Source organism: Nothobranchius furzeri, chromosome 8 (assembly GCF_043380555.1).
Source record: "Nothobranchius furzeri strain GRZ-AD chromosome 8, NfurGRZ-RIMD1, whole genome shotgun sequence".
Taxonomy (NCBI): domain Eukaryota; kingdom Metazoa; phylum Chordata; class Actinopteri; order Cyprinodontiformes; family Nothobranchiidae; genus Nothobranchius; species Nothobranchius furzeri.
In genome coordinates, this window is record NC_091748.1 from 56,425,045 (window position 1) to 56,452,981 (window position 27,937).

The 27,937-nt window shown below is 40.7% G+C and overlaps 1 protein-coding gene and 1 pseudogene across 6 annotated transcripts in view; both read right to left on the reverse strand.

Annotated features, from left to right (window-relative positions):
• agbl4 (AGBL carboxypeptidase 4) overlaps positions 1 to 27,937 on the reverse strand; it is a 459,294-nt gene that overhangs the window by 366,573 nt on the left and 64,784 nt on the right. The gene's annotated exons all lie outside the window — the stretch shown is intronic.
• On the reverse strand, positions 16,809 to 27,574 carry LOC107393159 (pre-mRNA-processing factor 40 homolog A pseudogene; annotated as a pseudogene).

The following is a 27,937-nucleotide window of genomic DNA, read 5'->3' on the forward strand; positions in this document are numbered from 1 at the left end:
ACAATGTAAAAGTTAGTCTGCAAATGCAAAACAATGTGTTTTTAATTGTTGAGAAATTATGCCCCCCCCCACCCCCCCCCCCCCACCCCCCCACCCAATTCCTCAAGTTGGTACGGTCGGTCCACACGCGCTGTTTCCAACGGGCGGGGCTGCTGGGCTCTGCCCCGCTCACAGCTTCACAGCAGCCCGCAGGCTCACAGGAGGCGAGAATCAAAAAGCCAGCGGTTTCCAGCAGTAAGTCATTTATCACACGCTTGTTCTACAAACTTAAATATGTATGTCAAATGTGGTCATAAATGTCAAACATAGACACCAATTATCTTTAGATTTTGATCACCGGTCAGAGATCCCTTTATGACGGACCACCACCACCACAGTAAAAAAAAGTTGTCACTTCATGTTCTCTGGTCATTCCAGGATTATTCCGCTATTATTATTCCATTCACTAAGGTGACCAAAAGTTCCTTTGTCCGGACATGTACGCTTTCACGGTCTTCCCTGGAATCGGCGGAGCATTTATAGATCGATGAAAATGTCCGCGTTTCATCCTATTTAGCAGATGAATATGGTAGAATCAAAACTAACTGGTCCGATGTATGGAAAACCACAGCGTTTAACCGCTCTTATCACGTCTTCCCCAGGCTCTGCAGTTGTGTACAATATGTCAAAGTGCAGGTGCACCGTGCAGCTTAGGGATGAACTGGTTGCAGCAAATGTGTGGTGGAGGCACGTTGCTCAAAGCTCTCAGTGTAAAACACAGAGCCAAAGATCCCGTTGGCCACACAGACCCAAAAACACTATGAAAACTGAGAAACGTGAGAGATCGATTAAACTGAAAGATAAACTATAGAGTATGTATATGTTTAGTGTATTTGTAAAGTAAATGCTTTTAATTTTTATTATTAAAATGAAACAAATATTTCAAGAATATATTTTTAGATTTTGTGTATCTTTTCGTTCAGTAGGACTTAGATAAAGTTATTAAATATTACAGAGTTATTCTCTAATAGCCTACAAACATTTCTATGATTTATTAAAGAGATTTCAGTCATTTTGATACTTGACTTGTGAAAGCTGATTTGAAGTTTGTTATTTTTTCTAGCCATATTTAGAAGGAAAATTTCAAATATATTAAAATCAATATGGAACTATTTGGATTTTAGTAGCTTTCATGTTATGTGATTTAATAAAATTTTAATTTGACATTTATGTTCTCTCTCTTTGTTGTGAAAAGGTTGGATATGTTTTAGTACTTAAAATGAATGCTTTGCATCCGTCCACACGTGTAGCTGTTGGTCAGCTAATAGCCATGTCATTTCAGGATATGTTGCTTCAACTATTAATGATCTACTTTTAAATCTTTATTCTGAATTGCTTATTCCGTTTTAGGCCACAGTCTTGTTATTGAAATGAAAACAAAAAGAAAGAATGCTTATGGAGATGTACAAAATTGGCAAGATATTATTGTTGATCAATATCCTCCAGCTCCGTTCTAATGACAATATCCCATCTGTGTGTGTGTTGCTGTCCAACTGTCAGCAGACCAGGTCAGTTGAAATGGCAGAGAAACAAAAAACGGCAGACATCAGGTCGTTTTTAATGCTCCAGAACGTCAAGTAAGTAGAAACTTGCATTTTGATAAAGACATCTATAAGAAAGAAATGAAATGCCTATGAAATTGTTTCTAAATGGTTTCATTAGGCAAAGTCCAGTCACTTGAGCACAGGCAGCCAGAGCCTGTCAGACACAGGCACAGAGTCACAGGTCAGTCTCTTATAAGGACATAGAGAGCATTTTTTTCATGTCCCCCTAAAAATTACTCTCTGAAGTTTTACAGTTTATTGCCCCCCCACCCCCCCCCCACCCCCCCCACCCCCACCCCCCACACCCCCCAAAATTGAAATGGGATTTCCGCCCTTGCATTCATGCACAATGTATGGGAATTTACATTAGTGAAAATATTCCTAAATTACTGAAGTTTGTTGTCTTTGTTTAAAAACAAAGTACAAAATGTATATCGTAATTTTGGATGGGTTCATCAAGGTTTCATGGATTTTTTTGGTTTCAAGCTCTATAAAATTTTTATTTATGTTAAGTAGATTTTATTTTGCTCTCCAATATTCATTTTCTTAAGTGTTATAAGGAGACGCGTAGCTTTGTGTAGTTTATTTGGTGTTACACAGTTTGCATTTATTGGTTTACTCCTTATGTGAGTTTTTCATCAAAGCATGTTGAAAACGTCCAATCCGTAACACATTTTGCCAACTGCAGCCACCTCTACTTATGATTTCAAGGTGTCAGAGAAAGTATGGCAACAGAAAACCAAGAAATAAAAGCCAGACTGGAGCCAGGATCTGGTCCGCTGTAGAAACACGATACTGAAACAAGACTAATGACAGAGTCGGGCTTCAAAATTCTACAGCTTATAACATCTTGCTCTAAATCTGAGTTTTATACCATTTAAAACATTAGAAACACAATTATAAACAGTATATTACACACTGACATCATATACAACCAACTGGTTCACAGTAAACTTTAAGCAACAAAGGATCTTTTTTAAAATGTACTGTATGTTAAATAAAAATCTTTATATTTCTGATATGGGTCCAGTCTTGCATAAAACAGCATCTTTTGTTTCTTCAGGTCGTGCTAACGCTGCTGCTTCTACGGTGACTACAACACAAGTAATCTCCAATTCTGTCACAGATTGGTGTGACTTGTTGAGGGTTTGATGAGTGCCACCCTCTGCAAGCAAAATGTATTAAGCAACAACATGCCTCTCTGGATGCAACATAAAGTGCCTTTATTGTATATGGAGCAAAAGGAGGAAATGAGAATAGAGATGAAGTCCAAAGGCAGTGACAGGAAATGAGTTCTGTTTGTCCTCTGTGGCACAAGGTACTTCATCAAAACCTTTGTGTCAGAGAAAAATATTGTATACTTCACAGCGCCTGTGAGCACTTGGAAAAACCTGTGCATAGCCATGGAAAAACACGAGATGCGACAGCAGCAGGTGCGGAATTACTCACTTCATTACAAAAAAAAAACGTTATCTTAGATCAGAAACATCGACACGGGACTAAATGTTCTAACAATAATAAATCATTCTCTTTGTTGCTGTTTTTATGACTATAACTGTGTAAACACATGCACACATATGCAATCTCTCCTTACTCTCCATACAATTCTAACTCAATCTCAGAGTCTCAGAGGACACAAAAGGGAGAGTGAGACAGTAATGTTTAAAGTGGGCCGTCAGTCAGTCCCCCTGGAGTTTCCCTTCCTGAAGGAATCTCATTATCAACAGCCATGGGCACATCAGAGACAAGGGACACAAGAGCCTTCTGTGTGTGCGCACTACACACAGAAGAGTGTGTGATGATGTGTAGAACATAGAATCTGACAAAAAAAAGGAAAGAGAAGAAAAGGATTGTGTTCCCACAGGATGCTATGGTTTTGTATAATCTCAAGTATTAACATGTCAGCGAGGAACCATTTCATTCCAAATTAATACCGCTGCTCCTCAAATCTCCTGCTAGAAAACAGAACATCTAGTGGACAGAATCATCTGTACTACACCAAAGCCGGAAACAAGATGTAGAAAAACCTGATTGTTTCCTTACTAAGCACACTGCAGAGTAAAACTATTTACTCTTATTTAATAGGGGAACAATTTAAAAGTCATAATCCATTCACAAATGTAAGGTCATCATACTCATGATCATTAATCTGTCAATAACTTAAAAGGTAACGTGTTATTTCGCCGTTCTAGCTCCAGATCTCCATGGAGTTTTCCCAGAGCTAAAGCCTAGCTAAAACATCCTGTTAGCCATAGAGTTATAAAAAGTAGAACCCGCAAAACCGGCCAAACATAGGCAGCAGCGGTTGGTGCCGCGTCTATTCTTCTAGCTCTGTGCTGTGTGCAGGAGTCAAAGTTCATTCAGAAAAATTGAAACGGGACTTAACTGAAAGATTATACATTTTTCTGATGTTTTGCACTTTTAATATAGCACTTTGAGTTTGCTACCGCAGCCTGCTTCCTAAGATTGTTTAATACTTTCCCATTGAAAAACCTGTTCGAATGCTTTCCTCATGTTGTTGAGAATATACTGTAGGGTGAAAACTGCAGCTGGGTATGAGTGTGGACTGAACGGGTGCCAACTATTGGAATATTATTTCAAAAGTTAAATATATATATATATATATATATATATATATATATATATATATATATATATATATATATATATATATACACACACACATTGACACTCAACAAAACTATAAACGCAACACCTTTGTTTCTGCTCCGATTTTTTATGAGATGGACTTAAAGATATAAAATTCATTCCAGATACACAATATTACCATTTCTCTCAAACATTGTTCACAAATCAGTCTAAATGTGTGATGGTGAGCACTTCTGCTTTGATGAGATAATGATTCCCACCTCACAGGTGTGCCACATGAAGATGCTGATCCGACATCATGAGTAGTACCATGTACCTTATACTGCCCACAATAAAAGGCCACCCTGGAATGAGAAGTTTTGTCTCACAGCAAAATGGCACAGATGCCACAAGCATTGAGGGAGCATGCAATTGGCATGCTGACAGCAGAAATGTCAACCAGATCTGTTGCTCGTGCATTGAATGTTCATTTCTCCACCATAAACCATCTCCAAAGGCGTTTCAGAGAATATGGTAGTACATCCAACCGGCCTCACAACCGCAGACGACGTGTAACCACACCAGCCCAGGACCACCACATCCAGCAGGTTCACCTTCAAGATCGTCTGAGACCAGCCACTCAGCCAGCTGCTGAAACAATTGGTTTGCATAACCAAACAATTTCTGCACAAACGGTCAGAAACCGTCTCAGGGAAGCTCAACTGCATGCTCATCGTCCCCATCGGCGTCTTGACCTGACTCCAGCTTGTCGCCGTAACAGACTTGAGTGGGCAAATGCTCACATTTGATGGCGTCTGGCACGTTGGAGAGGTTTTCTCTTCACGGATGAATCTCGGTTTACATTGTTCAGGGCAGATGGCAGACAGAGTGTGTGGCATTGTGTGGGTGAGCGCTTTGCTGATGTCAATGTTGTGGATAGAGTGGCCCATGGTGGTGGTGGGGTTATGGTATGGGCAGGCATCTGTTATGGACGAAGAACACAGGTGCATTTTATTGATGGCATTTTGAATGCACAGAGATACCGTGATGAGATCCTGAGGCCCATTGTTCTGCCCTACATCCATGACCATCCCCTCATGTTTCAGCAAGATAATGCACGACCCCATGTTGCAAAGATCTGTACACAAATCTTGGAAGCTGAAAATGTCCCATTTCTTGCATGGCCAACATACTCACCGGACATGTAACCCGTTGAGCATGTTTGGGATGTGCTTGATCGGCATATACGACAGCTTGTACCAGTTCCCACTTATATCCAACAACTTCGCACAGCCATTGAAGAGGAGAGGACCAACATTCACAGGCCACAATTGACAATCTGATAAACTCTATGTGAAGAAGATGTGTTGCACTGCATGAGACAAATGGTGGTCACACCAGATACCGACCGGTTCTGAGTCCCCAGACCCCCAATAAAGCACAAAACTGCACATTCCAGGGTGGCCTTTTATTGTGGGCAGCATAAGGTACACTTGCGCACTACTCATGATGTCAGATCAGCATCTTAATGTGGCACACAAGTGAGGTGGGATGGATTATCTCGGCAAAGCACAGGTGCTCTCTATCACACATTTAGACTGATTTGTGAACAATGTTCGAGATAAATGGTAATATTGTGTATCTGGAGTGAATTTTATATCTTTAAGTCCATCTCATGAAAAATCAGAGCAGAAACAAAGGTGTTGCATTTATATTTTTGTTGAGTATATATATATATATATATATATATATATATATATATATATATATATATATATATACACATATACATCGGAGAAAAAAGAACTATGAACTAGTTCGTTTTTGAAACAGTGAACTTAGTTCAATTTTTTTAATTATGAACTAAGAAACAAACTAGTTAGTTTTAAATTGTATGAACTGAACTTTGAACTAGTTTGTTTTCTAAACGAACTTTTCCAACACTGAGGTCCATGAATGTTAGGTGACAGTGTGACTTAGAGCTGTCATGATTTTCAAATCCTAGCATCTCACTGTCTATTTTCTATCAGAGGCTAATGCAAGATATAGGTGTAGGAGACTGTTCATGTTCAGCCTGCATCAAAAACTCAGAGTGACCGATTATAATCAGAAATATTCTTTAACAAAATTTTTTTGTTGTTTTTATCAGTTAACCACACCTTTAAAACCTTCATTAACCCTTTCATAAATGTTTGTGTCTAATCAGGATTCTATATTGTTGCTCTAAATATTCTCAGTAAACTATTTGGTCAGCTTCACTTTCTTTAGTGAAAAAGTTAGTAATTCTTTGATGGAGAACACTGTGTGTGCAGCATCACTGTGTTTCTACATTGTGCTGCTTCACTTATACTACGAGCAAAGAAGGTCATTTCTCAGCAAATTACCCAAAATGGTTTGCATAGTGAGTGACACCTAATGTGCTCAGAAATACCTCAACAGCAATGATTTTGGCTGTGGGCTAAATAGAAAAGAATTCTTAATAATTGGTAAGTTTATTAAAATGACCCAAGTACCAGCACCATTAGGCCTGGAAACCTGCTGCAACTTGTCATCTAAATACATATGCACACACACGGACTAACACTCCAGGTGGCCACTAAGGGGCCTTCTAAGCAAAGTTAATTGAAAGGTTAAAAGAAGTTGCAGATATAATGTGTAAGTAAATGGTTGAAGAACTCTGATGAACCCTGGTGTTAAGACTGAAATTACATTTTTGAGCCGATTGAGGAGGGAGAAATGAGAAATAACCACCTGGGTGTCTCGCCTCCAAACAACCAAACAGAATGTGCATTTTAAATCTACTGTTGCAATTTTCTATTTTAGTTTGAAAAGTAAAGACAGTGGGCATTTTCCCCTGATGTGTCACAAACTCGTTAGGTTGCTATCATACCTGGAGCAGGCATGTGGGGGACACGAATTACAAAACAAATTTTCTCCTGTGAGCTACAGGTCTGCATAGATGGGGGAGCATTTTGACAGAAGCCAAAGGCTTATCAGGACCCCCTTATCTCCTTCAGACAGTTTCCAAAGAGCACAGAAGCAAAAGAGAGAGAGAGAGAGAACGACAGAAAGTGGCACGAAGAAAAAAAAACACAACCAGACAGGGAGGAAGAGGAGGCGGGGGAGAGATGGAGTGAGAAACAGCCAAAGGTTGAAAAAGCCACAGGGCTTTTGGTCGTGTCAGACTCACAGCCCTGCAAGGGTCATCTTGTCACAAAGCACACAGCTGGGGGACTCACCTTGATCGGAGGAACAAAGTTGGCTCAAATGTTCAGCTTCCACTTTGACCTGACCTAAATCTCTGTGTTCAGTGGTGCAGCCATAAAGTGTTTTTCAAACTTTTAGATCAGAGAAGAAAATAATGCAGCTTTTTGTACCTCTGAAATTCATGTGATATCCCATTTTGAAATCAGAATTTACTTCACAAACTTGAATCTACAACTCTGCTTTTTGCAGTTTGATGACCATCGTAAACTAAAACTATCACACAATAATACATGATGGGGTCTTAGTTTAGAGTAAAAAGTCAAAATTATAAAAACAAATGACCCCAGCAGCAGGACTGACTTCTAAAATTGCTGAGTCTGGGTTTCATATTGCAGCTGTGCGTGGCTCATTAAGCAGCGAAGGTGAGATCCTTAGTTCAAGACTGGCACACGGATCTCAGTGAGCGCGTTACCAAAGGTCAGTCTCATAAAGCTTCTGGTATGTGAATGAAAGCAAAGTGTCTTACCAACAAATATAAGGGTCACAAAAACATGCAATCTAATCACAAAAGGAGTTTCTTGCTTCTATGACAAAAAGAAAAATCAAAGTTTCTTATTTTGTTGCAAATAAAAGAATAAAAGATCCATTCATTACTGAAAAAGTAAAACCAAATTATTATAATTAATAATATTTTAGGGAGCCTGGGAACTCGGCTGGCTCAGTGGAAAACTTATGATACAAAGAGCTAAAATTTCTCACAGCATCAGGTCTGGATTTAGACACTCTCTGCTTTTCTCTCACTTTTTACTACTATTAAGGCAACAAATCTTAAATTATTTTTTAGCTACTACCAATACTTCTAAATGTGTGAAACATTTTCTGTAACTGACCAAAAATCGATCACACTAAGCTTAATGGAGATGCAGAAACCTAGATAAATAACGGAAAACAAACAAAAACGTAGTGTTCTTTTTTGATAGTGTGACTGTTTTGCAGCAGTAGCTGAAATTAAAAGGGAAACATTGCTCCCTTTGGTTTAGCAGCAGCTATTTCAGCAGAATCTTTCAACATTTCTACAACGAAATGTAACATAATACTCCATGTAGGGAAGAATCTGTCACTTAAAAATTCCCGTTTACATAATATTTGTTAGTTAGGGGTTTGAAGGCCATTAGGCATGCTTAGTAAAACACACATGATTCTAATGTCAGTTATTGAGCAACATAGAATTAATTTATCAGCAAATTAATTTAAGTATTTAAAAGTGTGGGAAACTTGTTTGATCAATGTACAATGGTCTCTGGTAGGAATGACTGCCTTGCAAGTCGTACTGAATGCAAGAAAAACCTAAGAAATGCCTGGATCACACAAACCCTAACCATAAGCCCAAGTCTGCCACTTCAGAATAAAGCTTAACACAACAGGATTTGGAGTCTTATTTCCTGATATTTGGACATCTCACCTCTGATTGGATAACAGCAACATGACTACCACTGACTCTGTTTGCTCTGCAACATTAATTTTTATCTTGACAAATAACACAAGCCTGGAGGAGCTTCTGCCATGTGATGAAGCTGCTAATGCTAACGGTTAGTGTCTGGAGATTTTTGAAAATTAAGTTATTAGATTAATATTGGCTAGCTTGGCCAGCCACGCCAATGCTTCCTTATGGGAAGATAAAGGGCGTGGTCAGCTCCTATTCAAATAACCCCACCCCCTGAGAATCAATCAGCGCTGAGCAACGTACGTAACACGCCGCAACGTTCAGTCTCTCATAAACAACGAAGATGGTGTCTGAAGCGGAGTTTGCTGCAGCTCTTTCCTTTGTTCTTTTAAAACCACAACAAGAAAAAGCGCCAAAAAAAATATGTTTACGCCGTCACCAGACACCATCTTTGACTACAGCTAAAAAAAACTACCACGTCGCACGACAAAATCATCATTTCCACCATTATTCTGATTGGTTATTTTTGAGCTGGCTAGTCCCACCCCTCATGCTTCTCTCTGCTTCTGAGTATCCAGACTCATCCTCTGTGTAGAATAGGCAGAGGGCGAGTCTGGCAGGCCAGTCTAGTTATTGGAATTAATTTATTTAAACATTCTGGCAAAAATGCTGCTCAAAAGACTCAATACAGGGTTCCTTAGGGCAAAACAATAACCAGTCATTTAAAACTGCAATGTCATGTTTTCTGAAGTCACTAGACTTCAGCTTCATTTCATGATGTTACAGTTTTTTTTGATTGCTAAAACGCGATTTTCAAAACTGTACGTTTCTTTCAAAACTGCACACACAAAACCCCAAACATAACACACACATTCCTAAACCGTGGCTTGCCTTTGCAACAAAACCCTGCCACCACATATCGTAACATGTTCCCAAAATGGAACACGTGTTTTCATTTGGTAAACACAGCCACATTTTCAGATGACACACACATACCATTCATTGCTTAAACACAAGTAGCCTTTGGGTGAACACTACCAAGCATGGAAAGAACACTGAAGAGCAAAACTGAAAACACAATTGTCGAAAGGGAACACAATGAATTATACACTGAATGTATGAGAGTGCCCACTTTTCTCTGAGACAAACATTAGACATCACACAAATTTTCAGAAAAAAACGTTTTATTTTTACAGTTAACCCCCCCCCCCCCACACACACACACACACACACACACCACCACCACCACCACCCCAACCCCCAAGCATAATCATGGGGCATAGTCATGGGGCATCATGCCGCCGGTTTCTGTCTGGCTAGAGGGTCTCATCAACATCACAGGCGATGTCCTCCTGGTCCAAACAGCGCTGGAAGTACCGCCTCGAGTGCCTCATGAAGCCCTGACAGACCTCAAATGCCACATCTCTCCAAGGCTCCTCCATGGCTTGAAGCAGTGGGACCTGGCTCAGTGGATTCCTTTCGTACACCTTCCACCTCCAGGCTGAGAAAAACTCCTCAGTGGGATTGAGGAAGGGGGAATAAGGTGGAAGGTATAAAATGGAAAACCGTGGGTGGTCCTGAAACCACTCATACACCTGGGTAGCCTTGTGGAAACTTACTTTTATGCTGCAGTCCCTGATTGCAAATTGCTCACCAGACCCGAAAGTTTAGAGATTTGAATATTTGTGTGTTGTTGATTGAAGCTTTGAGAATTAATGTGGAAAGTGTGTGTAAACCTGAAAATTGTGTGTTGTGTTTTGACAGCAAGGTAATGTGAAATTGACATCAGAGTGCAAAGGAGGAAAATCAGAGTTCTAATATGATAAGGAAATCTTAAGTAGTGATAAACTGAGTCAAGCGATTTGGAACAGAAGTAAAGGTTGTGAAAATTGCGCCTCATTTTTGCTTTGAGTTTTAGCAATCGAAAAAAACTGTAAACAACTCCAGTTCAGGAAAACAGTTCAGGTGCAGCCCCCTGCAGTGCAGTCCCATTAAAACATTCTGATAAGGTGACTGAGGGTAGACAGAGAAAGTTGTCAAAGGGAAAGTTCTCACTCTAGGGTTCTTACAACTTTTCTACACAAAATAACATGCTGCCATAAAGTTTCAGTATTTTTTGCCAAATATCTGGAATTCTGGAGAAAGTTATGCAGTGGATGAGAAAGGGAAAAAACTGAATTAATTAGAATTTAGAAAAAGAAAATTTTAAATAGCAGAGACTGATAGGAAGTAACATCAATACTCACAGGAAACAAACACAAGGTGTTGTTTAAGATGCCACGGCTCAGTACTAACTGGTCTAAACTAATCATCATTACCTGGGATTCTAAACAGGGTAAGAGACCTCCTCCAGCTGGTAACCAGTTACCTACGGGCTGATTTATTTCCTTGCAAGTTGATTTATATTGTACTTATATGTAAAGAACCCTCCATCTGGCAGAACCCAAAACCATCAACACTGTAATTAAAATGCAATTACCACCTATCTCCTCTTCCAGTTACTCAGTAATCCCCGAGAAGTCTCTCCATCTGTGCTGCACATACACATTTTAACATACTCAAGAGCACAAAACACACAGCAGACCCATACATGCGCATGTAAATACTTATACAACCTCACACATTTCTTTTTCCTCAGCACACTTCCAGCTTGCCACCTCTGTCAGCACTCCATGACAACACAACAGTTTTACAGCTTCCAAATCTGCTCCTCCACTCAGCTTACGGTGAAAAGCCTTTCCGTTTCTGCACAAATCACCTTCTCATCCTTCTGCAGGGCCTCCTTCCTCTCACCATGGTTCCTTCAGTTCCACACATCTGCTCCCAACTCTCCAGTGCTTGAAATGAGGAGAAAAGGTTTCCTATTGGCTCTACATTATGAATTACTCTGCATGTGTTTTTGTCTAAAATAAAAAGTGCTAAACTTGCCACACATATTAGATAAAATTATGGTTTTATTATTTCTGAAAGTTAACGAAAAAGGAACTCTATAAAATCACAACTGCCAATTTCGTTCAACCCACTTGGTAAAGGCTACAAAACGGAGAAAATGGAAATTACTTCATTATTTGAAAACATACAAAAATAAATAAAAAAGACCATTTGCATGTTATTGTGTGTTACAGACATAAACAGAAGCCTTACTCAAATGTGTTTTACTTTTAAAGTTGTAACTTTTTTGTATATTTCACACTTTTCATTGACTAATATATGCAAGGATTTACTTATTATAGGGTCACCTGTGTGACCTGAGTGCAGCAAATGCTAAATAAAGGTGAAGTTTCATGGAAAATCTGTTTACAGTAAATCAAATCTCTGTACAAATGGGGTCTTGTGTTTTAATGAGCCCAAAGATAAAGCTTTTAGTTATTCGAGCTGACAGCTTTTTTTTACTCTTTTTTTTCCACTGTCCAAATCAACATGTTTCTTTCCAAGTGTTCCCAAGTTCTCAAAGATTTACTTTCAAAGAAGCAGGAAACTAGGACAATTTTCCTCTTTTCTTTTGTTTTTCCCTTTACTTTACTAGCCCTAACATGTCACTAAGGGGCAATATATTCTGATATTTTAGGCATGGAAATTTCCCCAATAAGATAATACAAATAAAAACTACAAAAAACATCAGATCATAAAGTTTGCACAACATTTGTGCCTTCAAGTTCATGTGAGGGGGGATGAGCATTGAGTTGTTCCTCCAGATATGAAAACATAATTATTTCTGACTAAAACTGTAATTAAAATGAATCACAGCTGCAGCTGTGTGTGTGTGTGTGTGTGTGTGTGTGTGTGTGTGTGTGTGTGTGTGTGTGTGTGTGTGTGTGTGTGTGTGTGTGTGTGTGTGTGTGTGTGTGTGTGTGTGTGTGTGTGTGTGTGTGTCACTGCAGAGGGACCTTAGCCAGTTCCAGACATAAATCACCTCCGCACGCACATCTCTGGGGGACGGAGGCATGGGTCGGACGAGAGATTACAGGAGAGCAAGGGGAAACGATAGGTGGGGGAAATGGAATAAAAAAATACTGAGGAAATGGTGGATTCAACTTAATGTTTCACACTAACTCACCAGGTCAGCTGTTACAGCATCTAAAAACAAACTTCTTACACATTCTGATCTAATTAAATGCTTTAAACACTAAAAGAGAATAAGTAAATGTTCTGTACTGAAAAGCAGGAATTTCACCCCGTTGTTTACTGAAATGGAGGCAAACATTGAAGTTGTCTTTGCTACCGTGACTGAATGTGAAGGCATGGAGGGAGGAGAGGGAGGAAGAGGTGGGATGACAAATAGTGGCCAGCTGAAGCCACTGGGGTTAAAGACAATTGTTGTAGCAGAAAGAGGACATTATTGGAAATGGTTTGCCACCATGGGTGCCCCTGTTGAATAGCTTTTTCCCCTTCTCCCAGGCTAGCAATGATTTCCAGCTACACACAAACACACACATGTACATATACACACTTTGGTGGGAAGGACGTGCCATCGCCTATGGGGATTAAGTAGGTGTCAGGATAGACAGAGCTGTGAATCAGGACGCAGCAGGTGATGTGGCCAAAGGCTACAGTGATGTTAACAATGTCGGTGCGGAGCATCAGGAAGGCATAACTGGAACGGCTGATTGTCACAAGAAAGACTGTTAAAAGACCCCCTAATAATCCTCCCTCAGCCAGTCCCTCACCCACCTTATCAGAGCATCCGCAACAACAAGACAGCGTGAGTTATTTGTTTCCTGAGTCCATCCTCCGCCCGACTCTTCCCGCTGCTGGTGAATGAGATAGCCTTTTCACAAGACTGTATAACCTTTACGAGCTTCTCTCACCGACAACAATCAACCCAACTCAAAACAACAATCCCAAAACCAAAACAACAGAGCTGTGTTGAAGAATCCAGATGTGTGATGTCAGAAATGAACTTCATGAAACAATGACAGAAAATGATCAAGTGTTTGGCTCTCATTCAAAATCTGTTTTCTTGCTTTGATTGCTCGTGGTCCACGTGGCTTTTATCTGAGTGAATGGGCAGGGAGGAAGAAAAAGAGCTTTGATTTTGGGAGGGGGTAGATATATTGATTTTCCTGACATTGGGTTCTCCTTGCCATCAGAGGTGCTTTCCTCTCAGCTCTAATTACCCATTTGCAGTGCAGTCTGTTTTTTATTGTATCTGTCAAGATTAAATGAAGATAAAAAAAAACAAACTTCAACAATAAAATGGAGTCCTCCAGCTATAGCATCAGTTTCTAATAAGAGTCCATGGTGAAAGCTGTAAAACACAATGGCACGTCAGGAAGTCAATCAAGAATAATACAATAAAAAGCTATTTCTCTTGAGCAACAATAGTTCAATTTTTGCCTTTTTTCCTCAAAAGCACCTCTAATTTAGCAAGTTCATAGAAGGAGCAAAAACAGAAGACAAATGATCTACATTTAATACATCATTAGAGTCAGGACGTACACAACTCTAATTTGTAGTTCAGTTTTGCTCCCATCATTTAGCAGAGGGGAGCACTGCGTTTACCGCACTCACCGTTCTTCAGCCCCCTACCTCTGCTGGGGTGAAGCTATTACGGGTGAGATGCGCCCATGACGATGAGAATCTCTGTATAGAGGAATCATTTGTCATCTCAGTTGAGGATGTAAGGAAGGGCTGTTTGTCAAATGCAGCGATGAAGAGTGCAGTGCTCATCAGAAAGCTGTCTCATGTGGTTTTGTTATCAAAATAACCTAGAAGTATAACAATATATTCTGTTTCTAACCGTGATGGGCAGCTGTGTTTGAGTGGTTAGAGTAACTTAAAGCACTCTTCAAGGCATTGCGTAGTGTTCCTTAAAATCAGATGGATAAAATCAAGCAGCGGTTACTTTCCTCAGATCCCCGCTTCCCTGCAGTGGGGCTTCTACCCAGAAGTCTAAATCAAGACAGAGCTGTTGTCAGCCATGTTGAGGGGACAAGGAACCTGTTAGCTCCAGCTGATTGAATTAAGCTGAATCCCCCAAAGAGCCACATTCAGGCAGGATTCAGGTCAATGTTGAGATGACGAACAGCTCTGTATTGATTCCTCAGTTCCCAATCATATTACCGCTCTTTCAGCCAATTAGGCTCCCTCACAAACAGTTCACAATTCAGTTCATATTGTGATGATCCCAAGTTATGATGCGTCTAACCGAAGAAACGTGATTAGGGGCTCCAAACTCCACTCTTTGATTACATCAGATACCTTTTGTTGGGTGGGTCGAGACAACTGTGTGTGTGTGTGTGTGTGTGTGTGTGTGTGTGTGTGTGCGTGCGTGCGTGCGTGTGTGTGTGTGTGTGTGTGTGTGTGTGTGTGTGTGTGTGTGTGTGTGTGTGTGTGTGTGTGTGTGTGTGTGTGTGTGTTCACAAAAGCAGAAGGTGTTGATCCATCCCCTGATGAGTTGGTGATGTACCGACAAATTTCCTCACAAATGAGGTTGATGCCATGTTTAGATGAAGTGGTATTCACACTAAGGGAATTTGTTTGTGCATCTAATATTCTGGTGGAACTATCCTAAACTTGATAACATCATGAACTCTTCCCTAAACTTTCCATTTCCCATTCCCTACGTAGAACACAGGGGCTCTATGTAGGTCATTTACAGGCCTTTTCTTGAAAGTCATGATAAAGGGCAGATAGCTCTGTAACGACAAGGAGCTCAGCCTTGTGCATTGATTTGTTTACTAATAGCTGATGGAAACCCTAGAACGCCTCTTCTCTTTACCACTAGCCATGGGGAGATGAATAATTAATAGCTTTTTTGCTCTTATTTTAGCTGTGGAAGGATTACTGAAAGTCTATTCAGTAATGTAATACAAATCTTTTTTTAAACTGTGGGCTCTAAGGTCTAAGCTGCAGGATTGATACAATGCTACTGTGTGCTCTTAATGGTAGCACAAGTTTATCTACAACCATATGCTTGCCTTATATTTAGGCCTGGTACTCAGTCATTAGGTCCTTAGTTGGTAATACTGGACTCTACTGCAAGTGCAACATAGTAAATCCATTTGATATAATATATGTATTATCTGCAATTTAATAAAAGAAACAGCACTTAATACAGTCTGCCAAACATCACTTTGCTTGCACACACTAAAAAGACAGGCAACGGATGAGAGATAATATAATCTTCAGATACAGCCAAAAAGCAGAGACAAGAATCTTGCAGAGAAAACAGAACACTTTAATCTTTCTTCCCCCAGGGTTAAAAAATGAGAGAGACCAGATGATAGAGAGATGGGGAGACTACAGACTGATAGAGACATTGAAATAATCAAATGTGACTTATTCCCAGCACCAACCTTGCCCCGTGTCCATCTATGGACAGCCTTGGAGCCACCACAAGAGCCCACAACAGCCAAACTGTCTTTCTTTTTCTCACTTAATACAAAAATGCACAAATGTCGACCCCCCCCCCCCCCCACACACACACACACACACACACACACACACACACACATTGAACATCTGGATTTTGCAACAGTGGACCTAGCCTAGTGCCAACCAGCCTAATGGCCTATGGAGTCAATTAAAAGAGGGGAAAAATGTTCTGGCTTAATCGCTAATGGTGCCATCTGGATAATAGCAGATTTCAGGGACAAACTTTTGCTTTTTCCTCTTACCTGGTCACCTGGGGATGTCTCATCTGATCACTGGTCTGTTTGGAGAGAAATGGAGTGGAATAAAAGAGACTAAACTGTTTTTCACTTTTTAAATGAAGCTCCATATTGCAGAGCCCAACAAGCTACAGAAATCAAGAATTTTTCACATTAAATAACTTCCAACTTTACTGATGGAAAGGCACAATCATTTGGCAAAATACTGCACAAAATTGCTCTAGAGGTATATGCACACACACACACACACACACACACACACACACACACACACACACACACACACACACACACACACACACACACACACAAACACACACACACACACACACACACACACACACACACACACACACACACACACACGCTTGTTTGCATTTAAATGATCAATTCAAAAGTGTTTATTTTGTGATAACTGTGGCTCATGCTGTTAAACTACAAACTGATTTGTCAAAAATAATTTCACTTCTCACAACAGTTGCTTTAAGAATGTCAACTTTCTTTAACTAACACAATAGTTTTATGTTATACTTAATTTTGCTTGTAATTTATGCAGTTTGATGAACAGCAAGAAACTAAATCGTGCAAAGCCAAAACTTTCATTTCTCTTTTTTCTACGTCTTTACGAACAAATTTTCGTGTTGTGGCATTTTAGCTCAACACAAGATTCTCTTGCCTGAGGCACAATGTGGCAGTATCAATTTCCCGTATACAGCAGGTGATATTTTAACAAATGTGTTCCTGCAACAGCCAGCAGAGCTGAGGGCCAGAGAGGTGCAATGTTATTTATTGAGACCTGTGAGGAAGGCTGGCAGGGGCATTGGGCAGCCAGGTTGGACAGCATGAAGGTAGACAGGAGATAAGACAACACTGAGATTGCCCCCAAAACACATGGGACCGAGGGACTGCAGAGACACAGGAGGGAGGATGAGAGTGGGAGGGTTCAGGAGCAAATAGATGGGAAAGCACATTTAGTTTGCGACTGACATAGCACTGCTCACAAATCCAGCATGAAGGACAATTTGAAACCAAAATAGGTGGTCCACGAATGGAAGGACATCTAATGGAAATAGATGGAAACAAAAAATACAACTATATTAACAAGCAGGGGGTGCAATGGTAACATTAAGTAAGCAAAGCTTTTAAATTGTGTATTTTGAGCTGAAAGACAATGCTAAATTGAAAGCATGCCTGTTTAAAGATGGCTGATTACACAACTAGAACAATTCACTCATAAATGACCATCATGGCCGGTCTGTTGCTGCCATGGAACAGAGAGTAGGAATGTCACGTTGAAGCGGTAAACTTCAGTAAAACTTTTGACAATAATAACCATCTTGTTTTCTTTTTTGTTTGTTTGTTTTTTTATTATCTCTGTAGCATTTTCAACAGGGATGTTGGTGACACCAAATTAAACCACAAATGAAGACCCTGGAGTTTAGTTGCAGCTTGTTTAATTGTCTCATGAACATGTGGTGAAAACTGAAATGACAGAAAATAGACTCCATCTCAACAGATAGAAGCAGGTTTACATCCAAAAAGTGCATTACTCTCACTGAAACATTCATGTTGGCAAAATATACACTAATATCCAAAGCTATTCGTATAAACTGTCATATGAAGCAACTTACGGCTTTCCAGCCTGATAATTCAGAGAAGATGGCATCTGATTACATCTCCACGCTGCCTTCTGCATGAGGCGCCTGTTTCTCAGCAAAAACTGTGTTTGACCGGAACCAGAAGTGCACCGCCAGAACAGGAAATACATTCTAGAGATATTTTCCTTTTAACTAAAACACATATAAAGCATGAATTATTCACTTTAATAACACATATCAATGTTTTAATGACAAATCATTTTAGAATTACTTATTTCAAACTTATGAACCTATTTATTCAGAGAAATGCCTTAAGGGCAACACAATCTCGGTGGATTACTGTGGTCGTGGTGTAGGCGCGGTGACCCTTACCAGCCACCTGCTGAAGTTGCCGCACATGCACACTTTGTAGTTTACAACCAAAACTTTCTTGAAGCTAAAGCTGAAATAACGGCTCAAGGAGAAGACAGCAGTGCTCAGGACATCTATCGTCCCTCAAAGAAGACAAAGTCAGAAGTATGGGTATATTTTGGATATTTGAAGAATGCTGAGCAGCTAACCTTTTTGCAGCAGGAAAAAGTGTCCGTGAAAGGCAGTGTAGTGGCTACTGGTCCATAAAACTTTAACAAAAAGTAATCAAATACTTTCAAATGACCACTGGGCTACATCAAGGGTTAGGCATTACGCACGGAAAAAAGAAAGGTTTCAAATAAAGCAATGTCCATGCCGAAATTGCGTTTGGTGGTGGTTTATTCACTCAAACAGCAAGAGAACAGATGTTTGCGTTCTCTCTGTCTCTGTGTGTGTGGTAAAAAAAACATGTTCCCTCGCAGCCCTGGCTGCTCCACCCACCTTGACCTATTTATACAATAATCACCCACACCTGACCAATAAACAATAAACTAATTAGCCTAAATAATGAATAAAAAGTACAATGCAAAACAAACTAATTACCATAAAATAAAGAAAATAAACTAGGCTATAACTTAAGCCTATAATAAACTAAATAGCTTCAAAAACCCAGACCCTAATTGCGAAAGTAATTTACCCGCAATTAACCATAGCATTAGCACTGTAAGGTGAGGAAATATGGGTTTTTCTGTCACAAAGGTGGTGCTGGACTCAGCCAGGTCAAAGCTGGGTCATTGAGAACTTTCACCCACAGATTAAGACCTGAACGCCAGAGAGTCTGGGAGGAAACCATAACATCTACCACCTGCAGCTTCGTGCCAGAAGATGTTGTTCCCACAGAAGATGTTGTTCCCATAAAAGTAGTCATAACATAACAAGTCTTAAAACTTTGTTTCTTGATTTTAATGTTAAAGTAACCATTATCAATTATAAATGTGTTTTAATCAAATGAATGACTATTATGCTTTGGGGTAATTCTAAGAGGTTTAATGAATCCATAAGTAGATAATGTTGAGAGTGTTTGTTGCTGACCTTCACACACACTCAAGCACACACACCCACACACATCTGCTCACAGTAAACTCCAGATAGCGTTTTGATGCATCTTTTCCAACTAAACCTAAGTTTATTCAAACCATCACTTTTCACTTGGACACCTGTTTCTTCCTGAAGCAAAATCAGATGCACACACGCATTCATCTCACCTCATATCACTCTCAATCTTCATTCACCGACAGAAGGTCTATTTGAGCAAGAACAGCATATCAACTGTTAAAGATTGTCCCACAAAGTTGCCAATGTTGATTGTTATTTCCTGTTTGTCAATTTTCAAAATCATTAGTTTAATTTGAAGAATTAAAACTTTTAATTGTCAAACTGGTTTCCTCATTGAACTGAAACACAGACACTCAGATATTATCGTCAGTTTATCGATGAAAACAACCTTTGAGTCTTCTGAACAATATAAAATTTGGTTATTGATTTATTAAAAATTAATATTCTGAATTAATACGTAGCATGGTTCCTCTTTCATAAAAGAGCATAAAACCACAACGCTACAGCACAAAGAAGCTATTTCCTGACTGAAGCCTAAGAACTAAGCCAGAATCTTTGAATCTTCAGCATGCCCATCCTCTTTGGCTGCTTTTCTTTTAGAAGACTTCTGTTTGGACTCGGAGCGAGATTTAGCCTGAGACTTGTTCTGTTTATCCTTCTCTGAATCTCGCTCACACTTCCCGTCATGGTCTCTTCCTTTCTTCTCGCTGTCAAAATCCGGTGATGCAGACTTGTGGTGCCTCTTCTTGCCCTTCTTCTCGTGCTTCTTGGATTTTTTATAGCTTCTCTCAGATTCTCCACTCGATGAGCGCTCTGAGGGAGACTTGGACTGTGACCTCATCTTCTTGTGATACTCCTCATCCTCAGACTCTGAAACCGATCGAGAGCAGGATCGTTTCCTGTGGTGCTTCTTGGACCTTTTTGAATGCTTCTTTGTCTTGGAATGGTGATGCTGACACTCATGCTCCAGAACAAGCATGAAATCTTTAAAAATCCTCTTCTTTTCCGACTCCAGTGTCACATCCTCAAAGGCAGACTCTTTCAGGAATCTTTCTCTGACATCCTCCCATGATGCCTCTGGCTCCAGAGGTGGTGTGGCCTGCTTCAGCGTGGTCTTGAAAGCAGCTTCTTTTCTTTTCATCTCACGGGCTTTCTCCTTCTCTCGCTCCCTCTCTCCAGCTTCAGCCTTCTCCAGAAGACTGTTGAAGGCCAACTTGATGTTTCCAGCATCCATAGTGGTGGCTCTTTTGTCTGGACTGATCACTGATCTAAAATCATCAAAACTGGTGTTGACCTACGAGAATCCTTTATCCTTCAGGATGTCTTTGATTATTCTTTTTTCATCGTGGTAACAAGCTTTCAAGTCTTCCACGTAGAGTTTAAAAAGATCCAGTGGAACCAGGCTGGCCCAGCAGGCCGGGTACATCTCCATCCAGGAAGACATGGAGTGGAGCTGGCCATGGTCATGGAGCTCATCCAGAAATTTCTGGAAGGACTCCCTGTTCTTGCGCTGCCATCGTCTTTCTCTGAGAAGAGTCTTTTGTTTCCCCTATTCCTCCTCTTTCTCCAGAGCACGGATGTGCTCCTCACAGCAGATCAGGGCATCTTCTTTATGTTCTGCAGCTCTTCATCCTCAGCAAATGTGGGGTTGTCCAGCAGATACTGCTGTGCCTCAGACCAGGTGGTGCGGTATGTGACGTTGGCCATGTTGTCTAGACTCCCAGTTCCTCATCCTCAGCTGCTTGGCTTGCTCCTTTTCTTTTTTGGCCAGGTAGAACAAGACATCCTCATAGATCTCCAGCCAGTCTCTCTCAGGAACACAACTCCACACTTCAAGCTCAGAGAACATTTGTTCCACTTTTTTGTATCTGGTTGTAGACGTCATCTCAGGTTGTTCATTGTTTACTCTTTCATTAAAGTCATGATTGTACTGTAGCATTAACGTGTCTTTCAAGTTCTCCACATATGTGGTTAGTCGTTACAACAGTACATCCTGATTTGACACCAGCACCTCCAGAATCTCCAATACAAAGAGGCCCATTTCTGACCCAGCCAACTCTGGTTCTCATTGCATATGGTCCTCCACACTGGCTGTTTATTATTTCCCATGGCTCCAAAACAATGGGAGAATCAGTGGCGATGAGTAACTCCACATCTGCATCCACTTCAGGTTGTCCAATGCTACTCAAATACGGCCACTTAGCAACATCATCCTGACATGGTGCATTGACTTTAGACACAGGCAGCGTGGTTTGTGTCAGAACAGATGGCAGCTCAATAAAGTCCTCATTGTCAAGTCCAGACACCTCCAAACATGTTATTGCAGTGGTTTTAATTATTTTTGTATGTCCCATTGTTCTCAACAATACATTGCAGCTTTTTCCTGTTACTCCCAGCCTTTCAGCCAGACTCAGTGCAGAAAGTAGCAGAACTCCCAGGGTCCAGAAAAGCATAAGAATACACAGCTTTATTACTTTTCTGACTTTTCACCTGCACAGCCACAATGGGGAAAACTGCAGTGTCCTCTTCACCAGCCCCAATGTGACCACACGTCTGCTGCAGCTCATGTACAGTACTCACGGTTTCTTTGGGGATTATACTTGTGGTATCCTCCTTCTCCACATGCAGGACAGATGGATGTTTCCTGTGGCACACTTCACATTCGAAACGATTACCACAAAATTTCTTGTGTGTCCATATTTTAAACATCCAAAACGCACTCCTTTCTCCTTTAGAAACTGTATCTTAGCACGACTCAAAATTGCGAATGACCAAAGTCACCAATTCTTGTCATGTGTCTTGCCCATATATGTCTGATCTCTGAATTGTGTGTACTGAAACTCTAATTTCCCTCTGGGATTAATAAAGTACCTTTGATTTATTTTGACTGATTGATCTTGTCCTGCTGTGTCCTTTTTTTAAACTGAAAGCATTTGTCCAGATTGTGATTAGTAAGTTGACAGAACAGACACTTGAGCTGGCTACGGATACATGCTGTAATGGTTTTCTTTTCTTTAGATCCATCCCTCAGCGTATTGGTGTTTGTTGCAAAGGAACCACTTTTCCTTTTGTGTGCTTGTGTGGATACCTTTGTGTGGCTGGCTGGAGAAACATCATGAAGATTTCGAAACAGTGGGTCCAAAACAATCTTTACTTGTTTTTCAATAAAATTGACAAGATCAACAAACACTGCTCTGCTTCCAGTTTGCTCCATTATGTCAGACACCACATCTCTCCACTTTTCCCTCCACTTATAGGGGAGTTTGGCTAAAATTGTCCTCAGGTTGATTGGCATATCCAACTCATTCATGACCATGTTGGAACAACCTCTAAGAAACAAAGCAAATGACTTCAGAGCCGCAACATCCTCAGATTTTATTAGGGGCCAGTAGTTGATTTTGTCCATGTATGCAGAAGAGATTTTATGTTCACTGCCAGAATGTTCAGTCAAAAGTGCCTTTGCTCTTTGGTAACCAAGTCCAGAGGGGAGATGCTGGCAACTTCTTTCAGTATCCCTCAGTTGCACTCTGGTATACTCAATCAATCAATCAATCAATCAATCAATACTTTATTAATCCCAGAGGGAAATTAGAGTTCTAGGAAGTACAAGCAATCACTGAGATTTAGAGTTTTGCTCTCAATACACTTTTCAAAGGCTTTTAGAAAGGATTTAAAATACAGTGGGTCACCATCAAAAATAGGAATATTTCTCATAGGCAAAGCAGAAGCTGTATTTTGTTGAACCAACAGAGCAGTGATTTCATTTTGACACTGCATTATATTCACAATGTCTGGAACGTTACTTGACTGAACACTGCCAAGAGTATTTTGCAAAACAGGTGAATCATTACTTTGTCTTTGAGGAACATCAATGACATTTTTCATTGGAACTTCTATTTCCACATGGTTGGGTTTGACACTGACAATGGCAGAATCGAATGGAAGACTGGGTGAAAATGCAGGGCTTTGACTGGCTGGCACAAAATGTTCAGCATTTGGATTTAGTCCATTTGTTTCTTTAGTTTTTGACTTTCCCAAGTAAGAATTCATGCGATCTGATGCAAGGACACGTTTTGATGCCCTTGAGCCACATTTTGAATTTATTTCCAGAACCTCCAGTTTTGCATCTGTCACTTTTATTTCTGCCTCCAGATCCAGTTGCTCCCTTTCTCTTCTTAAATGTTCCCATTTCTTTTGGAATTCCTTTTGTTCCAATTTTATTTGTTCCTCCTGCGCCTCCAAAAGGTGCTTTTTTTAAGGCACCCATGCGCTCCTCTAATGCTGCTTTCTCTGCTTGTGCCAATAATTTTTCTGATGCAGTAGATGAAACCTGGGAGACTTTAGAGCTCATTTTGGAATGTGCTGTGTTACAATTATTTGATGCACTGTCATCGGGTCCAATCTCATTTTGGATGTGGTTGTCAGGAGGCTCAATACAAAATTCATATGAATGGCCAACATTCGATAACCACCCTTCGACATCATCTGCAAAGTTCAAAAACACTTTTTCCTTTTCATCAAAATATGTATTTTATTTTTATTTTTCATTCTGAGGTAAGTCCAGCGACAAGAATGACAAATGATGTTGTTTTGCCTCATCAACACAAATGATCATGTCATCCAAAAGAGACTTGACTTTATCAATATTGTCTGCAGAATGCATCCATTCATCCATTTGTTTCATGCATGTTTTGGCTTGTTTAAATTTCATTGATCATTTTTCTTGGCGTGTTTGTATGAAAAACGAAATCCTTTCGGAATAAAACCAGTGCGCCACTTTGATGAAAGTGCCAACTGAGTGTCACTTGCGGCTTTGGCTGCCAAGTCAGTATGGATTACTGATGTTGAACAGTTGCACACATTTAATTGCAACGATTGGTGAGAAACATACCGTGTAACTCTGTGCTTACGGCGTGGCTGGCCTTTGCGCTCAGAGTGGTTGCGCCGTTGATTGCCTTTGCGCACAGAGTCGGGTGCGCAGTTGGTTGACTTTGTGCGCAGCCGAACGCGTCAGCTGTGATGGTCTTGGGGCTTGCCCCGTGCAGATTGTGAATTGTGACCAAAAGTGCTCCTCTATACTGTAGATGCGGCTCCAGCGCTCCAACAGCGTCACCGCTGTCCAATACGGCATCCAGGGGAGCTCCTTCGTGTCAGATGCATCTCACCGCGTTGTTTGCACCACACCCAGCTCACACAGCCTCCACTCCTAGGCCCAGCCTTTGTCCTCATCTCCACCATCCAGGTGTGCGATCCTGGCTTTCAAAAAGATGACCCACGCGAACAAAAACGGTCCAAGTTCCAAATAAACAGTTTACTTCCGGGGGGATGGTTTTTTACTTGTGTAGTGGCTATTTGTCCATTAAACTTTAACAAAAAATAATCAAATACTTTCAAATGGCCACTGGGCTACGTCAAGGGTTAGGCTTTACGCACGGAAATAAGTAAGGTTTCAAATAAAGCAAAGTCCATGCCGAAATTGCGTTTGGTGGTGGTTTATTCACTCAAGCAGCAAGAGCACAGATTTCTGCGTCCTCTCTGTCTGTGTGTGTGTGGTAAAAAACCATGTTCCCTCGCAGCCCTGGCTGCTCCACCCACCTTGACCTATTTATACAATAATCACCCACACCTGACCAATAAACAATAAACTAATTAGCCAAAATAATAAATAAAAAGCATAATGCAAAACAAACTAATTACCTTTGGCACAAAATGAAGAAAATTAACTAGGTTATAACTTAAGCCTAATAAACTAAATAGCTTCAATAGGCAGCAACACATCAAATTTACAAAATCCACCACAGTCTTAGTCTAACCAACCTCCACTCACTTCCCTTTGATGATCTGACCTTCACTGAATCATTTTCCTGTTTTCCAGTACCTGACGCCTCCACTGTCTCAGACCTTATTTCCAAATCCAAGCCTTCCACCTGTCAGCTCGACCCACTCCCATACATCCTGGTTAAATCTTTCCTCCCATCCTTGCTACCCTTGATCTGCTCCATCATCCACGCCTCCCTCCAGACCGGAATCGTACCCTCAGCCCTTAAAACCACAGCTGTCACTCCATTTCTCAAAAAGCCTGGTTCAAATCCTAACAATTTCAATAACCTCCGCCCCATCTCCAACCTACCATTCATTTCCAACATTCTTGAGAAAGTTGTCTCCAACTAACTTCATTCTCATTTATCCTGAAATTATCTGTATGAAGTCTTCCAGACCGGTTATCCTCGCCATAGCACTGAGGCAGCTTTGGTAAAAATCACTAACAATCTCCTTCTAGCTGCTGATTCTGGCCAAATCTCCATTCTCATCCTACTTGATATTAGCGCAGCATTTGACACAATTTTGCATCCAGTCTTACTCCATAGACTCTCTGCAATCGGCATTTCCAAAACTCACCTAACCTGGGTCAAATCATATGTATCAGATCACACTCAATTTTACAACTACACACCTTCCGTTCTAACCCCTCCCCAGTCACATCTAGTGTTCCTCAAGGCTCAGTCTTAGGCCCCCTTCTCTTCATAATTAACTTACTTCCACTCTGCAATATCTTCTGTAAATTCAACATCAATTTCCACTGCTACACCGACGATACCCAGCTCTATTTCTCTACCAAACCCAAAACTCTGCTACCTCTTTCCTCTCTCCTCAGTTGTCTCTCTGAAGTTAAATCCTGGTTCTCTTCCAACTTCCTTCAGCTTAACAGTGACAAGTCAGAAATCCTCCTCACTGGCACCAAGTCCTCCCTATCCAAGATCAGTTCATTCTCACTTAGCTTCGATAACACACCACACTTTCCCCTACCATTAAAGACAAGAGCTTGGGTGTCATTTTGGATAACACCTCATTCATACCTCACACCAACAATATTACAAAAACTGCTTACTTCCATCTCGGCAACATTAATCGACTCCGCCCCTCCCTCAGCCAACACTTTGCTGCTATTTTGATTCACAGTCTTGTCACCAGCCGCATAAACTACTGTAATGTCCTCCTCTCCGGTCTCCCCCTAAAGTCACTCAATAAACTTCAGCTGGTCCAGAATTCCGCCGCCCGTATAATCACCAAGACCTTCATCTACGATCACATTTCTCCTGCTTTGCACCATCTTCACTGGCTCACTCTTAACTACTGAATTGACTTCAAAATTCTTCTGTAACCTTTCAAAGCCATCCACAATCTCGCTCCTCCATCTATTTCTAATCTCATCCATGTTGTCACTCCCATTCGCTCGCTTTGTTCATCATCCTCCGTTTCCTTATCTGTTCCCCGTATTTGCCTCAGTAACACTGGAGCCAGAGCCTTCAGTAACTCAGCCCCTAAATTCTGGAACACTCTCCCGTCTGACATCCGCAATATCAACTCATTCTCAACCTTAAAGTCCCAACTCAAAACTCATGTTCCGCTTGGCTTATCCACCATAACTATACTCCTTCTTCTATCCTTCTCTAGCCTAGCAACCGAAATCCTCCATTCCTACATTTTATCTAGTATTAGCTCCTTTTTCAATCTTGATTATTTTATGTATTTGTTTGTATTGGTGTTTTTTCTTCTTGTATGTACCTGCACTTGTAAAGTGACCTTGAGAGTCTTGAAAGGCGCTTGAAATAAAATGTATTATTATTATTATTAAATTTCATGACACATCTGCGTGACCATCACCCACAAATCTACAGTCCATGCAAGACAAGTTAATGTTAGCATTTTAGCTGAAATGCATAATGTGAGGACATTGGGTTGAGGGAGAATGCAACGAGTCGCCCTTTAGTGCTGCCGCAGCGCCCAGACCGGCCAGAAAAGCTGTGATTAAATGTGTGACAGTTTTTTAGCGTGTCATTTTTTTTTTCTAATTAATTAATCTTTTTTTTCCTCCTGTGTCATGTCTGGCTGTGAAGCAAGCAGAATTAATGTCTGAATGCTGGTGAAAAGCCCTACAGATTTACTCTCAGGTGGAGCATCTAAGCTTCTGCTTTTAACGTCCCGCCTAATACTTAAAACTTTATTGTTTTTTGAATGCTTTGTATACCTGACCAGACACTGAGACAGCGGTGAAAGAGAAAGTAAAAGACGGGGGTGGGGGGGTGGGGGGTGGGGGGGGGGTTGTTCCACAGAAATAAGCAATCAATGACGAACAGGGATCTGCTTCTAGACCTGCAGAAAAGGGACACACAACATTACAACAGGAGCAAGCTATCGCTGCGTCAACCTGATGAGGAAATACAAAATCAACATTGTTTTACTGAACATTCACACGATAATAAATAACAGGGCATTTAGTGCCAACCACAGCCTTAAGACATGTGTTGAACGTGCCCAAGTCCATACTTATGAGAGCACCATGTGAGCACCTGTGTGTTTACATGCGCTTGTATTTGTAAGGTTTCTCCATAGGAGTTTCCAATAGAGAGTGTGAGAAGCCACAGACATGCCCAC